Here is a 5358-nt window from a genome sequence, read left to right on the forward strand (position 1 = left end):
CAGACGTGTCATCGTCTCACTGTAAGCGAACTATACACAACTGGTTTTCTTTCCGGGCGTCCTTGCAGGCGGTAAGCACTCTCTCGTTTCCTGTGCTTGATAATCGCGTTGTTACTTTTCTTATTTTCGGTACGTGTTATTGGCCTCGTCGTTCTTTCACTGTCTGTGGCCTGTATACGCTTACAGCTTGGCAAATCACTTCAACGTCGCAGAGAACGTCTCTTGATCATTGTATTTTTCAGAAAAACAATTTTTCTGTTTCTTAGTGCAGCACGTATGCTGATATAACTGATTTGAGCTTCTACCTGCTGAGCGCAATGCACGATAATGAGCGTGAGCGTAGTACCGTTACTATAAAGGTTATTTGCAATGAAGGCCGTAATTGGCAATGGTAAACGGTCATGTATGGCTATGATCCAAGAACTTTGCTCACTGCAAGAGGAAATCTGTCGAGAAAGTTCATACAGTTCCGTAGACGTGCCAGTTGTTGGTAAAGTCTTATAGCCCACACATCCACCAATACATTACGGGGATGTTGGGAGTATAAGACTGCATTTACAATGTATATACAAAGTGAGTAAATTGGGTTAAAGTGGCTGACTACAAACAACACGCAGCAGCCAGCGTCTCGCGATCTTCTTCTTCCTCTCTCTCTTCTTTCACCTTTCTGTAACAATATTGAGCACATTTCATGATAATGTCTCACACTTAAGCATCGGGATTACCCAAGAAAATGCAGTTTGGTTTAATTTTACTTTCATGCGACATAAGGAAGGAAGAAAAAAGTGGAGAAGGAAGGCAGGGAGGTTAACCAGTTTAGAATACAGGTTTGCTACCCTACACATGGGAGCGGGATGGGGGGGATGAAAGATGGGGAGAAGAGATAGAGAGCACATAACACGGCACACACATCGTTGGTTACAGTCTGCCATTCTTGCGCGGCATCTCACATCACTGTCAGAGCCGCTTGTCCAAGAAGTGAGGGGTGTAGGCTACGCCTAAGCGTAAGCAATGGAGGCGCGGACAATCGTTTTGCTGGGTGAAAGCAGCACAATTGATCCAACTCTGTACGTGAGTCTGCATGTTTGATGAACCACGTGTCCTTGCAAAGTCTGTGCTACAATTTGCGAAGAACATTCTTGGCGTTTGCAGCACACACATTAGTAATCTTGTGACTTGAGACATTTTCTGTTTATCAGCTGATAAAGTAGCCATCCTAGGATGGCTACTTTCTGCTTTAAGCAAAAAAAAAACAGCCATGAAGAAAAACTTTCTGTGCGGGACTACATAGTGTTATGGTGATGGTGATAGGTGAGACGAGACGGCAGTAAGCGTGCGACTTTAATGACGCCGGTGCTTGGGTGGCGCCGGCTTGAGTCTACGTCTGTCAGGTGAGGTGAGCCCAACGCCGTGGTAAAGCCCGTTAACGCCGCTGCATCAGCCGGTTTTGAATTAGGCAGCCACTCCTCCAATATGTGGGGTCTTTCACGTAGTGTTTTAAATAGACACTGAAGACAAAAATAATTGGAGCTGCATTAGTCAAAATCCCCTTCACAATATATCCATTCTTACCCCGAGAAGTATGGTAAGCCAGAAAAACATGCACAGACAAAAGACGGGTGGCGACACCGTCTTGAAGCTCCCAATTAGCTCACTGTGAGGTCATGAATTTTGATGGCATCAGCCCGGACTTAGTTATTTTCTTTTATCGGTAAGCATGGGCTTCATTATAAAGGAGCCAATGACTGAACTTAGCTGATTCTTTAACTTTTACTGTTGCGCAACGGCTGTTGTCCCACAGTGCCTGGCACAACAGCCGAGGCAACAATCGAGGCAACGGGCGCTCCCCCCTCCCCCATCGTTCTTATGAAGTGGTTGCCCTTGTGCTGGGCTTCAAACATCCACCGATGGTCTTCAAAGTTTCATGAAATTGCTCACCCTTTTCCGTGGGTTGAACTGAGGATCCCGATGGCACAGAGCCTTCGGTGGCACACAGCCTTCAAAATTCCGCAGAACTCCTGACCCCTTGCCGCGGAGACCGGCGGTATGCAGCTTGGACTTCTCCCGCCACGAAATAGGAATGCAATGCGGTTCACGTCAGCACCCGCCTTGCCTGATTCCCGCCGACGATGGGTCGCCAAAGGGATTTAAAGCAGAGCAGGCTTATTGTTAGGAGGCAGAATCACCACCAGCCACCCCGTCGGTCGGGTCCGCTGCTTGTATGCTATTACCTGCTATACTGTACATATTGTATTAAGTTTGTCGTCTCCTATTCGTCTGCTACGAGAGGTAGTCTCTCGTCCTCGACCTCGAGACGCAACAGTACAAAAAAAGAAGAAGGAAGGGGAATTTGTGACGTCACACTGACGCAACCGCGCTCTGTTTTTGTCAAGAAATTCAAGAAATGAAACGTTGACCTTCATTTTCTCCTTTTATATTCAACCTATATTACCGCGAAGTTAACGGAAACTGAATTTTCAATATGCCTTTTATCAATCTGAACTGATTCGTTGCTTCTGTTTAGTGTTCATTTAAGCATAAATTGAACTGCAGGTTTGCTTATATAAATTCAGTTTATTCGGACTTTCTGTTGCGTGGAAGCACTGGTGAATAAAAATAAATAAATTTTGACGGCTTCATCAGTCCCATTCTGTATGGAGTGTATCGAGGTGTCCTCCGCATTGTCTGCATTTGTGGGCGCTATCTTTTCTTCCGGTACCATACAGCAGGCGGCCTAGCGTGTCACTACTATTGTGTATTTACCTTTTCGGGCCAAAGTCAAGCACGAAGAGGAAAAATACATGATTAGAAGTAACGCTGCTTATTTGGGATATGGAAGAGACTGCGAGCGTGTTTTCTTCCTTTGTGGCGGTGTGTAGCCCGGCTGTCAGCCAATAAATATTCGGCGATTGTTTAGAACGCATTCTCCAGTATTTATTGGTCATCCAGTATAACACGGCCATCGACAGCATACTAGAGTGCTTTATAAGCCACAGGCCTTAATCAACACTTCTATAATTAACTCCATTCACTTATCGTTCATGTCTGAGTGTTTGTTTTTCTTTTTGTTCTTGTCCAGTGAATGAGTGCCTTTGCATCCTTTTTGTCTTTCTTTCAATTTACTGATTATTTTATTCTGGTTCTCTTTCGTTGTTTTCTTTTATTTATATTTCTATTTTATACCTCACTCTAATGATCTAGAGGAAGTAATATGTGAGGCATTTCTTTAGGCTGACATTCCTATTTGTGATTAAAGTCTTTATCTGTTAACTCTATTTCCTTTTCTCTTTCTCTCTTTTTCCAGCAAATGCGGACAACGTTGGCCAATTTATTGCTCGGTGTGAATAGACCTATATGTTCCACATGTTTGGCAGTCAGGAACTAGTCCTTTTATTGCAGTTTGTAAAGTCTTACCGAGAATCTTTATGAAGATCTAGTAGCCTATGTTGGTGAGCTACAGCGCCCTATAGCGACGTAACGTCCATAAGCCTACCCTAATCTTTATATTTAGGTATAATAAAGTTTCAGGAGCCATGCAAAAGCCGCGGAAGCGACGACGTATCCAATGCTTCTCTTAAAAGTGACACTAGCACGGCGGCTGCCTCATATTTTAGCACCTTTTCTGTTATTTAGTTATTTACAGTGCGTATGGATACGGACGACAAAACAGTGACGAATGCTTTGATTACATCCAAATGCACAACTATTTCGTTTATTTGGCCGTCCACTAGTATACACGCATCTGCGTCTAGTCTTTATTTCTTTTTTATTGGCTTCATTTCTTTCGTTGTTGTAATTATACATAAATAAAGAATATTGAAGGAAGGAAGAAATGAAGGACTCGCTTTACCGCACCCGAAGTCACGATTTCATCTGCAAGCCGCTGTGCGAGACAAAGTAGAAGGATAAGAGAAAGTATCCGTACGTTATTTTTTTTTTCACTAGACTAGGCGATGTCAGACAACCGATAACCTCGCTGCTCGCCGTTTCCGCATTCTGACAGCGTGTGCTCGCTCTTTCATCACATTTCCTTTCAATGTCGTCTATACACGCACAGGATATTATAGCGGTCGCGCTTAGGCTGCTGAGTACGAGGTCGCGGGATCGAATCCCGGCCAAGGCGGCCGCATTTCGATGGGGGCGAAATGCGAAAACACCTGTGTACTTAGATCTAGGTGCACGTTAAAGAACCCCAGGTGGTCAAAATTTCCGAAGTCCTCCACTACGGCGTGCCTCATAATCAAAACGTGGTTTTGGTACGTAAAACCCCATAATTTAATTTTTTAATAGAAGTCGCGCTTAAGTGCCTTGCATGCCTTGAGGCCGCCACTAATGGCGCCTCGACTGATTCAGTTCCCCGAGAGTCTTCGCGCCGCCAGCTGCAGTTTAGCTTCGGGTGTGTTCGAAGTGGATGTGAGATGACGTGGCGGCGGCTCATGTATTGCGCGTCGGAAACCTTACGCTTAGTGAGGAAGCCGACGGGCTAACCCAGAGGTGGCTGCGCGTTAGCGTTGCCGACTTAGCGAAAGAAAGTCGCCTAATTTAGCGAGTTTTAGTCACCTCAACGACACCTTTACCTTCCTTCCGGGACTCCACTGGCCTCAGCAGCCTGCTTTGCTTGGTCGAGAAACGCCACATGAGCCTACTTTTCCTCTCTGGTGAGTCAGGTCTCCCAATGCTGCGTTGTGAATTTTTTGCACCGGAATGTGAGGCGTATTAATTTTGGATGGTCTGAGCTTGCAAGCCGGCGTCAAATAGTTTCTTCGAACAGCAGTATACTTACTCAGTATCGTATATACAGGGACCCATGTCAGCGTGAAAGAGGTTCGTTGAAGAGCAGCACGTATGTACGCGCTGCCACATACTCAGTGACACAACTTGGTTCGATCGATGGTTGTTTACGAACCCTGCTCGCGCAGCACAGCAACTGCGTGCGCTACCCGGTCTACCAAAGGCTATCGGCCATCCAGGCAGATGGGAAAACGGTTGGATACAAACGTACACAGATCCAAACATACACAGAGGCATAGCCCCTGAAAAGTCTGTGAAGCACCATATAGGAACGCTAACGCTTCAAAATTGTCATCCACCCGAATGTAGCACGAAGCTACGAAGGAAACCCATACAGGTTTCTCAGAAACAAATTCTCGCAGTTGAGGAAAAGGTCGTCCTGGTGAGGAACTCCAACCTGTGACCAACGCCTTTCTGGGGTGGTCGCTAGCTACCATCTGCGCTAACCGGGAGGCTAGCATGCAGGTGGCAGCACGATGACGAATCGATTGACAACTCGAAGCACAGGCACAATGAGTATGGCAAATGAGTTCTGCGGAATACCGCAAGATGAAGGAAAGTTCACGA

This window comes from Dermacentor albipictus, chromosome 3, assembly GCF_038994185.2.
Source record: "Dermacentor albipictus isolate Rhodes 1998 colony chromosome 3, USDA_Dalb.pri_finalv2, whole genome shotgun sequence".
Lineage (NCBI taxonomy): Eukaryota > Metazoa > Arthropoda > Arachnida > Ixodida > Ixodidae > Dermacentor > Dermacentor albipictus.